General features: G+C 51.7%; 1 protein-coding gene across 3 annotated transcripts in view; it reads left to right on the top strand.

Moving 5' to 3' along the window:
- Nucleotides 1-12,588, top strand: part of SLCO3A1 (solute carrier organic anion transporter family member 3A1) — a 263,922-nt gene that overhangs the window by 183,351 nt on the left and 67,983 nt on the right. The window lies entirely within an intron of this gene.

The following is a 12,588-nucleotide window of genomic DNA, read 5'->3' as shown; positions in this document are numbered from 1 at the left end:
ATGACACGGCCCTTTCTGGATGTCATATTCTGGACTGGCCTCACTGGGGCTGACTGTAAGGTTGGGGGGGCCACCCCCTTGCACCCCAGACTCTGTAGATGCCGCTGAGGGAATCCTAGAATTTGGGACAAGTGCTTCACTGGTGAGAACTCCAGCTGAGACTTCCTGCCCTGAACAGCTCGCCCACCACTCTCTCCCCAGCCCATCCTCAAGTTTCTGGCTTGAAGCTGGCTCCGTTTCATCCTGGGAGTTTGGGTCCATGGATTCAGCCTGTTTCCTTCCTCTTGAGTCTTCGGTCTCCCTCCAGTATTTCAAGTGGGCCTAATGTGCCAATGCCCCATCGCATGTGTACAAATGGGGTAGAAGCGAGACTCCCTCCTGCCCGGCAGGATCCCCTGCACCTGCTCTGGTGGCTGCAGAGGTTCAGCCAGTTCTGGGTCCCAGCACAGTGCTGTGTCCCCACCTCATATGGTGAACGAGCACTTTTGTCCAGTTTGTGCTGGCCTCACGATAAAACGTGTTTATGACCCCCCCCCCCAACCAATCTCATCAACTTCCTGACCCTATCAGAAAAGCACGACACGGAGGAAGCGAAGTTACTGGGGCCCAACTTGCTCCTGGGGCACTCTGCCCACTTCTGATAGCGACGGCTCCCTTCTCGCCAGACGCACGTACCCAGCATGGAATAACCCATCCTCTGACTCTCTCAGGCTTCAGAATCACCAGACCGTCAGTTCAGCAAGCAGCCGCGCCCTCTTAGTGATGAATCAGGATGCGATTTGCATTTCACTCACACCGCGACTGTTTCCTACAGTTCTTCAAACAAGACCCCTGGTGGCGGGGGCACCACTAGAGACTGGAAAAGGGAGAATGCAGCCATCATGTCCCCGTAGCAGTCTGCTTGTCTTGCCCTGATTGGGACCTCAGAATGCCCAGCCCTGCCTCTAGACGGAGGAGAGGTTTCTGCACCCGCAGCCCGTGTTCCGGGGCAAGTTTCCAGGTTACAGTGCTGTCACTTCTCCTGGACACAGGACACAGTTTTGATGGTGGGATGTCTTCTTCATCCCAGAGTCCCAGTTCCCAGCCCCATCTTGTGCCCCATGAATACCGCTGGGGCTTCTGCTCATTTGCTCTGATAGCCTGATGAGCGACACCCAGGGACCTCCGCTAGCCCACCCTCCCCGTCCCAGCAGCCTGCCCTGACCCTTGCTCAGACCAGGTCGGCTCACACGGGCCTTCGGGGACAGCAGGCTTGCTGCGTACCTCTCCTGTCAGCTCAGAGCGGGCTGGCCCACTCCCAGTGTCCACTCGGTGGGACACTCACCAGGTCCCCGCCTGCTCCCAGAGGCCAGTCCACCCAGCACCGTGTGTGGTTGTGGAGGCTGGCAGCTCAGCCCTGCCCCTACCCAAGGCGGTACCCGCCCCAAATTTGGATTTTATGTTATAAAGTAGGGAGCCCCTACTTATAATTCCAAAAAGGGGGGGACTATGATTCAAAAAGTTTTAGGAAGCTGAATCTAATTAAGTGCAGACTATGCGGGTTGGGGAGTTCAGGGCACCTCAGTGAGGGTAGCAAGTTAGGATCCCAGAGGCCTCCGTCCCCTCTCCAGGTGTCCTGGGGACAGTCGTTTTCTGGATGATGCAGCATTGGGACCTTCACTGATGACTGCAGATCTGCCAAGGCATTGGCCCCCCCGTGGCCTCCAGCGGGCGAGGAAGCCACCCTCGGAGGAGCAGGTGGGGGGCCGTCCTGCTGGTGCAGCAAGGCTCCTGCTCTCCTGAAGCATCCATCCGTCCGGGGCTTGAGTGGGAGTCTGGCTCCCTCTGGTGATGAGCAAATGCCTGCCATTCAGCTGCCGTTTCACTCAGGTGGGAAGCACGCTTGCTGAGCAGAGGACAGGTGAACCAAGGGCCCCGGTTTCAGCCAGAGGGGTGTGTGTGTGTGTGTGTGTGTGTGTGTGTGTGTGTGTGTGTGTTGAGTCAAGTCCAGCTCTGTCTCTCTGAGGCCGCTCTGCTTCCCCAGTAGGCGCCAGTTCCTTTCAAGTTACTGGGAGAATTTCCATGGCCCTTCTCCTGCCCTTTTGTCCTGCCACACAGGAGGAAGTGTGGGAAAAGGGGGCCCACAGAACCTAGGCTCCTACCTGGCTGTGTGGCTGTAGGCTGGTAACCTAATGTCTCTGTGCCTCAGTTTCTATTTGTAAACTGAAAGTGGAAAGACTCAGGTCTCAGGGTTATCACAGGGGTTAAATTCCATGCCAGGTCTACAGCGCCAGGCACAGGAGAGGTGCTGAGTGAAGAATTCTCTTGTGTTGAAATGAGCAATGGCGTCAGTATGGCTGGATCGAAGTAGCCGTGTGCTCTCGGTTCCTGAACAGTGAAAACAAAATACAGCATTGTAAATCAACTACACTTCAATTATATATATATATATATATATATATATATATATATATATATATATATATATATATATATATGTATATATATATATATTAAAAAATAAAACTTCAGATAGGTTACAGACCATTAAAAAAAAACAAGGTCTCCTGGTGTGAACACCTGAGTACTTTGATGGATGGGAAATGCTTACCAAGGTCTCCGCGTTGGCCTGTGGGAGCCCGCCACAGGGGCTGGACCTGACTGCCCACGCTGGGCCCTGCTCTCTCCCGGAGGCCTGGGCCCATCACACTGCTTCTCCGAGCCTTGGTGACCTCCACAAGCATCGTTCCCCACCAGCAGGGAGCCTCTCCCCAGGCCACTGAGAAAGCCCATTAAGCTTCCAAAGTCCTTTGAAGATACAAACCGTGTCCATTGGTCAGATAACAAGACAGACAAGACAACTTCACCAGGTCCCTTCTCTTGGAGAAGCAGCTCGCGGAGGCTAGGGCACGCTGGTCCAGGGTCTTCTAAGTCCAGCGGGTACACAGAGTAGTGACCCACTTCTGATGCAGGGATCCCAGATGCAGCGCCCCTAGGGGAGAAAGGGAGGGGCGGGTATCTCGCATGCCCGGTCAGTCAGAGACCCCATCCACATCCCTGCTCTCATCCCTCTTTGGATCTCCACTGGCCTCCCTGCTCTTTTTTTCTTCCTTGCCCCTATGTCCTGCCCACCACCCTCCACCCCCCAGTTTATCTTCCTGACACACAGCTTTAGCAGGACACGCCTGTGCCCAGGGGCTGCTGGTGCTCCCCCACCCTGACCTCGGAGAGCCTCCTCCCACCGTTGGCCTCACATCCTGGCCCCACCCACCTCTGCCTGTGCCCACCCCCCACTTTCCCCTCCGTCCTCGCTTTTCTTAAATCCTCTGTCCCTGCTCTTACATCTGCTTCCCCCTACTGTCCGTGAATCACTGGCCAGGTACTTCATCTCTCTGTGCCTCAGTTTCCCGACCTGGAAAGTGGGGATGTATCTGAGGAAGAGGCTGTGGTGAGGATTAAACAAGGTGGTGTGTGGAAGGTGCCCTCAACAGGCAAGTGACAGTGCCCTCATCACCCCCCCACCCCATCATCATCACGCGTAACCGCCCTCATTCAGAACCTGACTCCATCCTCAGCTGTAAACCCGCTCTTTCCTTTGCCCGATTTTCTGCGATCCTTCTACTGCCTTGACCCTCATGTCCTGTGTGAGACCCATTGGTCTTGTGTGCAACATTCAGCAGAGGCTCATTGGGCACCGGGAGGGGCTCAGCGGTAATAAATCAGACAAGGGTCCCCCACAGGCAGAGGAAGCTCCCTGCTGGTGGTCACTCCTGCCCCTCCTGGCCAGGGCGTCACACCCAGGCAGGGAGCAGTTTGTTGATTGCATACTGATGTCCGGGCATCCCGGGACGGCTTCGTTCATATTTGTGGGCTCAACGTATGCATCTGATGTTCTGTGCCGATTGGGTGACGCTCTGAGTTCCCAGGTACCTTCTCACGAGCCATCCCCTGTGATCCTCACACCGGTCTTGGGAGGTGTACTGTTGGCTAGAGCTGCAGTAACAGAATAGCACAGACGGGGTGGCTGAAATGACAGGCGTTTATTTCTCACTGTTCTGGAGGCTGGAAGCCCAAGATCAGGGTGTCATCAGGGTTGGTTTCTCCTGAGGCCTCTCTCCTTGGCTTGCAGACGGCCGCCTTCCCTCGTAACAGTGCATTTTATCTGCACATGTGCGCCCCCACCTCCACGTCTCTTCCTCTTATAAGGATGCCATCCCAGTAGATTAGAGCGCAGCCTAACAGCCTCATTTTAACTCAATCACCTCCTTAAACAGCCCCATTCTGAGATACCTGGGGGTTAGGGCATCAGCATATGGCTGGCGTGGGGGACATAATTCAGCCCATAGGAGGAGGTGAGCAGGGCTGTGCCTGCCCTGTTTTACAGCCAGAGCTGCAAGGCTGAGGGAGGTTGAGTGGCTTGAGCAGGGCCGTGCACCCAAGCTGAGATTCTGACTCTGGACTCCAGGCCCCTCTGTCTCTCCACTGCCCCCTGCTGGAGGCTGGGGGTGGGGACAATAGGAAACTGCCGCCCTCACCACCCTGTGGATCTCAGAGAATCTCTAGAGAGAGCTTCTGGGAAGACCCTACTCATCTTGCAAACAGGATGTGGGCCCTTCAGGAAGGTGCAGCCCGTTGTTTATCGGAGTGGGTTTCCTGTTCGTGTGGCTCGTGGCTTCCTAGCGCTCACCCTGCCCGCAGTGTTTTCTCGCTTCATCAGCCAACCTGGGCTCAGCACTCTGGGGCCCAGGCTTTTCCAAGGGCTCTCATGGAGGTGGAGGGGAGGGCGGCAGTGCTCTCAACTTGCTTTGAAGAGAGTCAGCCAGCGCCAGCCCTGCTCCTTCATACCTGCCGTGTACAAAGAAAGCAACCAGAAAGTTTGACGGTAGCTCCAGCCATGGCACACACATTAGTCCTGGGCGGGGGACTGGCCCCTGCTGATTGCGGATTCCTCCCTGCAGGCCTCGTGTCCAGATGCCCACCAGACGGCCAGCCAGAGGGACATGGGCAGGAGGGTGGGGAGAGAGGCTTCTGTTAGCTGGGTTGAGAAGCAGGATTAGCAACAACTACTGCTTTGACCAATTGCGGAGCCTTCCCCAGGTTTTCAGAGACGCATCTCCTTGGATGTGTAGGCCGATGTAGGATGGCCTTCATCAGATGCACGATTCTCTCTAAAGCTCGGGCTTCCTACTCTCCCAGGCCTGGGTAGTACTCAGTCCACAGTTCAGCAAACATTGGGTTCCCCATCCAGGCAAAGGGCTGCATCCCCCGCACCTAACCTGTGGAAGACGGGTTTTTTTTTTTTTTTTTTTTTTTAACGAGGTCTCTGCCTTCCCTGAGCCTGCAATTCCTAGGCATGCCTACTTCTTGGGACTTTATTTTTGCATCCAGGCAGACTGTAAGCAGAACTATAGAGACAGTCTCAGGTTAGGTGCTGTAGCAGAAGAGGGAAGGGGAAAGAAGAGAGAAAATCTAGGAAGGCCCCTTGGAGGAGGTGGTATTTGAGACTGGCTTTGAACCGAGGGTAGAGCTTTGATGCACTGCCCGTAGCCTGGAGGAGAGGGAGAAGCTGGATTGAGGACCAGCGTGAGTAAGGCCTGGAAACCAGACAGCACGGGGGCCAGGCCAGTGTGCCAAGCAGTGTTCTGTAGTCGGGTGCACAGTTGTGGTGGTATGCAGGGCTGCTTTGATTGGCTGCCCAAGATGTCACCATGCTCAGTGACTTCGATCTGGCCACACTCAGAGTCCGGCTGCCCCTCCACCTTGCAGGGCTGACATCAGATAGTGCTCACATCCTTCCCTTTTCCCACATGCATTTTGGATCCCAGCTGGTTCCTTAGGTAAGGTCATCACGGGCAGAGTCCAAAGGTTCTCAACTTGGCTGCACATAGATTCATCTAGAGAGCTAGGGGAAAAAACCCCAGTGCCTGGGCTGTACCCCAGACCTGTGACATCAGATCTCAGGGGGGAGGACGTAGGCGTTAGTAATTTGTTAAGTTTCCCAGGTGGTTTCCAGTGTGCAGCCACTCTGAGACCCAGCGTACAGCCAACCTTGGAGTCAGAGGGTATGGTGCAACGGGGAGGGGCACGAAGCTCTAGCTTCGGCAGCCTTAGCAACATTCGTGTTTTGTTTATAAACTTTGCAATGGAGATAATTCTATGACACATTGTGTGCAGTGTCTGATCCGTAGTCTCTGTTCAGTGAATGGTCGCCTCCCTCATCCTCCCTCCCCCTACTCCGCCTCCCCTTCATGGATAAGCAAGGGCAGTTACATAATGCTGTCAGGCTGTTGGCAGCCGGCACCGGGCACTGGATAAATAGGTATCGCATGTTTTGCAGGCTTCCTGCTGTTGATGGATCATGTTTTATTCATGCACGTATGATGCAGAATGTTCCTTCTTAGGGAAGACATTTTCACCTGCAGATTTCGAGACAGAAGAACTTATTTGTAGAAACTGAGGGCAAGGAAGGCAAGGGAGAGATGAGAAAAGTGATGCTCCGTCTGAGGGTTTGGTGGGCTGTTCGAAGGGGAAGATGAAGCTGACAAGCCAGGACACTCTCTCTCCTGGACCGGTGCTGCCCTCTAGTGGGGAAGAGCCGCAGCTCGCTCTGCCCACTTAACAGGACCATCCAGGGTCAAAACTCCTGAGACCAGCTGAAAAAGCAGACACATGCCTAGGGGAGACCAGCCCTGCAGGCCTCCCAAATTGGACTCTTCATCCCTGAGACACAAAGAAAATTCTCGAAAGCATCGACTACATTCTAGACCCCCGATGCATTGCGTGCATTACCTCTAATTCTCACCATTCTGTAAGGTAGATATTTTTATTCCCAGACTCAGCGTTGGCACAGGAGTCATCCAGAAATTGACAAGTGTAATCAGGATCTCAGCTTAGGTCTGTGTGATTCCAAAGGCTTCACCGCTGTACCATGATGTCTGCTCTTTCTCTAAGAACCTAGGTGGTCCTGGAAACCTGCATTCAAATCCACCTTTACCATGTACCAGCTGTGTGGCCTTGGGGCAGTTGGCTAACCTCCCTGAGCTTCTGTTTTCTCATCTTCAAAAAGAGTTTCAAAACATGTGTCTTATCAAGTGGTCATGAGATTTTTGTTTGCCCTCAAGTATCTCAAAAGGGAAAAAATACTTGAAAGCGTTTGTCTCAGTTCTGTAGGATGGTAGGAAGTCGTCCCCCTTTGTGAAGACGTTAGTTTTTAAATTGACGTATAATTGATTTACAATATTGTGTTAGTTTCAGGTGTACAGCATAGCGATTTGTGGGGTTTTTTCAGATTATATTCTATTACAGGTTATTACAAGATATTGGGCATAATCCCTCTGCTACACAGGAAATCCTCACTGCTTATCTATTTTATGCCCACTAATAATGCAGTACCTGAATGCATTCCCTTTAAAGTCAGACAAAAACAAAGGACTAATTCAACTACTTTCCTTCGAGAAGAGGCCAAAACACTCACCCCCTTGTACAGCCCAGTGAGATACCACTGGTGAGAATGTTGTTGCCTTTTCTCGAAGTTGTGTCACGCAGATCTCAGGATCCCTTCAGAGGAAACCACAGACTCCCCTAGGTCTTCCATCTTGTCAAGCACAGAACCCTCAGCCACCCTTCCTCTGCCCCGCTCAGGGCTGTCTCCATCACTGCTTGGAAGTCAGGGCTGTCACATGAGATCCCCGTGTCCTAGGACGTCCGCCCTCCCCACGGCCAGGAAGGGATCCAGAGCTGGGCCCTGGGTGCCAGGCCCTGTGATTCCCAAGTGTACTAGCATCTTCTTCACCACTGCCCTGAGGGCAGCTGAGACATGCCTAGCCCCTGAAATTCCCTTTTATCAGCACCTTAAATTCCACCGCAGTAGAGAATTCTATTTTTAAAAATACATTCTTTAGAAAATGTTATTTGTTTCCAGGCTGTATTGGGTATGTTTTTTTAAATTACTTTAAAAAGTTAACCTAACAGATAAGGACAGACAGGAAGGGAAAATTTAAATGATTCTGGACGTTTCTGTCTGGGTAGCTAGAGGTGGTGCTTTGTGCCGCCTTCCTTGTAGTAATAGTAGCTAAACTGTATTAAATATTCACTATACGGCAGGCACTGTGGAGAGCCTTTGATACGCGCTGATCACTTCCACCTTGAAACAGCCTTGGGAGGTAGATCCGATTATCATCCCCACTCTCATGTGAGAGCACAGAGGCCCAGAGAGGGTAAATAACTTTCCTGAGGTCACACAGCTAGCGAGTGCAAACACTGGTCAGCTCCAGGTCTGTGGCCTTGGCCCCTGTGGTGTGGAGCCTCTCTGTCCTGGCTTTATTCTCAGATCATTCTTCAGTGAGCATGTATTTCTTTTAAGATGCGGAAAGGAGGTTTTGGTTTTAAATGAACCTATCTGGTCCCACCAGTGCAAAACCACACAGGAAGAAATACCCTAATGCCCAAAGGAAACATGGGAGAATGATGGTATTTCTTTATCTGATTCAGTATGGTCTACATTCTTTAAAATAAGCATCTCTTACCTGAGTGATCAAAAAAGTAAAACTTGTCAAGCAGAAAAGAAAACGCTGCTACGAGGAGTACCGAAGAGAATAAAGTAACAGCTAATGTTTCTGAGAACGTCTCGTGTTCCAGGAACTTACCTAAAATCTTTTTCGGACACTCAAGCATCTGGTCCTCAAAGTCCCCTGAGAAGGTAAGGTTGTTGTCAGCCCATTTTACAGACGCGGGAACTGAGGCACAGGGAGCCTTGGTGCCATGTTTGCAGGCACACAGAGAGCAGCGGAGCCGGGTGCTGCCCTTCCTGTAGCGTCTTGACCCACCCTCCGGGCGGGTGTCATCCTTGTCCTTTTCCACGCACTGACCTCAGAGATACTGATGGGTTTGTCTGATTCTGGAGTGAGTAGAGGCAGTGGGTGAGGCCCCTGGGTTTCTGGGTGGCCTTTTTGGATTTGCTTTCATCCATATACAGATGCTGTATGTGTGTCCCCAGCTCCTTGGGGACAGCCTTTGCCCCTCTGTCCCTGCCCTGGTGGACTGTTGGCACAGAAGCCAGGCCCCAGGTCACACTCTAGCAAAGAGAAGAATGAAGACTCGGAGAGAAAGGCCGGCATTTTCTGCTGCACGCAACACCGCGCGTGCTACTGTAGCCAGCGCTGTGATGGGGTCTCCTCCTGTTTGTTTATCGGGGAGCAGGGAGGAGCCAGTTCTGTGTGGGTCTGGGTGCAGAAGACTCAGGGCTCCTGAGAGGAGAAATGTGGGCACCACAGCGTATTTCCCCTCCCTGGGCTCTTCCAGCACCAGCCACGCCACAGAGCACCAGCAGAAGCCAGCACGTATGAAGTGCTTCTCTTGTCCCAGCGTCACGCTGCGCCCTTACATCTGCTTGCTGCCCATTTTTCAACTGGTTTGTCTTTTTCTCACCGATTTATAGTAGTTTTTATGTAGTCTGGATAGGAGCCCTCTGATTCTCGTCTGTGAGTTTTTAAGGATGTATGTTACACATGTATTTTCCCACATTGCTGCTTTCTCACTGGGCTCTTTTGATGAATGGCTTTCTTAATTTGAGTGTAGACCACTTTGTCAAGCTTTTCTTTTCATGCTTAATGTTTCCTTTGCTTGGTTTAAGAAATCTCTCCCTCCCGCCAAGGTCGTGACAATACGTTTGTCTGTTATCTTCCAGAAGCTTTATTGTTTTGCTTTTCACACTGGTCTCCAATCCACCAGGAACTGATTTTCCCATGTGTTATGCAGCTGACTTTTTCCCCCTATAATTTTAAATTGTCCCAGCACCGCTTACGGAAAAGATCATCCTTTGCCCCTCTGCTTCGTATGCACACTGTGTCATAAGTCAGGTGTCCACGCACGTATGGATCCATGTCTGGGCTTTCTCTTCTGCTTCACTTGTGTATTTGCTGTTTCTTGTGCCAAAAACACACCGTCTTCATCATTACAGCTTTAAAAGAAGTCCTGATCGCCAATAGGGCAAGTCCTGACAATTTTTCTTCTTCTTCAAAGGTACCCGGGCCGGTCTTGGCCCCCAGCATTTCCATGAACAATTGAGAATCAGTGTGTTGCATTATACAAACACACACAAAAAAAAATGTTCTCTAGTATTTTTATTAATTATTATGTATCAGGAATAGTAATAAAGTTGATTAATTCTTCTGGGGCCAGGACATTCCAAATACAAAGATGTCTCCTTGGATTTTCCAAGTTCTGGTTCTGTGCTTCCGGCCTGACCCCTCTCTGTAATTGACGGTCCCCTTGGCACATTGCATCTAGAAGGAGGCACATCCCCAGTGCTGGGGGAGACACACGCAGAACTCATCCCGGGAAAAAGCAGGTAGGGGCTGAGTCTCGGCTCTTCCCCCTCATCGCTGGCTGATCATGGGCAGGAGAGTTGCCCCCCTCCCCATTTGTGTCACTGCTGTAACCATCGCTCTTCTTCACACATCCTTGCAACAGATGGTGAGCGGACTGTCACACTGGGCCAAGCTAGAAACTGAAAGAAGGCATCATCTCTGCCTTACGGGGCTTCGAGTCTCTCCAGTGTGTCTGGGACTGAGCCCCCGTCAATGACAGGTCTGAAAAATGACCCACTAAACATGTTCCTTGGTCAAAAGTTAACAAGCAGCTTCCTGCAGCATCCTGACCTTAGATTCACGTGAATATTTGCAGGTGTAAAATCTGAGCTTGTCTTCCAGTTTGCTTACTGTTGTATTAGTTTCCTATCACTGCTGTCATAAGTTACCACAGAGTTAGTGGCTTAAGACAATACAAATTGTTCATCTTACCTTGTGGAGGTCAGAAGTCCGTAAGGGGTCTCACGAGTTAACATCAAGGTGTCAGCGGGGCTGCCTTCCTTCTGGCGGGGAGAATGCATTTTCCTGCCTTTTCCAGCTTCAAGAGGCTGCCCGCACTGTTGGGCTCAAGGCCCCGTCCTCCACCGTCAAAGCCAGCAGCCACCAGTCAAGTCTTTCCTGTAATGCCACTGCTCTGGTTCTTCAGGTTGTGAGGGAGTCGCCAAACCTTTCTGAGGTTCTGTGCCTTCCGCTGTGAAATGGGCTCCGTAGAGGTCCCCATCGGGGACCTTGAAAGGATTCCAGGAGATTGTGCCTGTGAAACACTGGGCTCTGGGCAGTAGGACAGGAGGGACCCCTCACGTGTCTCTGATCTCCGTGCCTCGGGCTCGCCTCCTCCCCCTCCTGTGTACACAAACCTGGCGGACAGCAGGGGGCAGCACTGGGCCGCTGAAGAACCTCCCTCTTTCCCGGCCTTGAGGGCACTCCCCGTTCCACGCAGGGATTCAGGGTTTTAGTGCCGGACTGTCTGTTTCTTGTCTGTTCAGGCAGAACATTTGAGGTGGTTTTCCTAAACAAGGACAAAATCACAGCCTGGTAGGATGAATCAAAGAGAGAGTAAGGAAGCAAATTCAGAAATACCTCCTGTGAGATCTTGGTCTGCGCCTGATGCTCTCAGGGCAGCAGCGTCCCCTGGAGACCCAGGGCTGTGCTCTCTGGTGCTGCTTGGTGCTTGCGTTTTATCCTGAGATAGCTCTGCAGTGGGAAAGGGTGCATGAAGGCCCCCTCCCGCACTCCCACAACCAGATGGACCCTTGGAAAACATTCGCGAACCCATCACCGCCAGAATTTTACTTGGCATCTCTCTAAGGAGGAGCTGCTTAGAAGCGCCCCCAGAGATTTCACTGGAGTTGGGGGAGGGAAATGCCCTTCACACAAAAAGACGCTTCCTGCAGCTCTCTTTGGTTTTTGGAATGAGGTCCTACAAGGTTTCTTGGGGGGAGAGTTATGTTAAAATGGAAAGCCACAGTCGAGCATTTTGGAAACCCATGCGCCGTCCCAGGGGAACTGGAGTGGGAGGTGCTCTGGGCTGGATGGAGCGGTCACCTTGGCACGTGGCTTCTCTGCAGTGGCCTCTGCCCCTCCCGGCTGCTGGCTGGCTGGCCAGCTGGCCTGTCTGGTCCCAGCTGGGCTCCTGTGGGCAGCTGAGTTGAGGGAGGCCCTTCTGTTTGTGCCACAAGGGAGTGTGAGCTCAGTGCTTTTCCCAGATGCTCCAAAAGGTTTGTGCATGATTCCAGGTATTCCATCCTTAAACACGTGCCTCCTGCCGTCTTCTCAAGTTCTATGAAAGAGCTTGAATCCTAAACAGCTGTTGCGACAGTGGGCAGCAATTCTAGAATACTGGGGGCAGGGGCCTGCAAAACTGAAGTTTTAAAGATGGCTAATGAAGTGTTCTCAAAGCATACCATTATGTCAGCTTTGTTGTTTGCTAAATTTAATGCCCATAAACATTTCATTACATTTGAGGATAATTTGTGGCTTCAACTTTTCTCACTTCACAAGAACTCCTGCGTTTGCACAACGGGTGCTGAGAAATCTTAGCCAACCGCAAATTAAATGAATTACACGAGGCCCAATAAATGTGAAAACAAAATTATGAAAATCCTTTCGAAAGTGTTTATGAACTATTTCACAGCAGACGCGGATGTATTTTAATAGGTTTGATGTGATGTGGGGTGGGGTCTTCTAAAAGTAAGCACCCTTGGGGCCCACAAATATTTCAAAGCAGCCAATCAGAAACTAT

Source organism: Vicugna pacos, chromosome 27 (genome assembly GCF_048564905.1).
Source record: "Vicugna pacos chromosome 27, VicPac4, whole genome shotgun sequence".
NCBI classification, from domain to species: domain Eukaryota; kingdom Metazoa; phylum Chordata; class Mammalia; order Artiodactyla; family Camelidae; genus Vicugna; species Vicugna pacos.
This window is presented reverse-complemented; position numbering and strand designations above follow the sequence as displayed.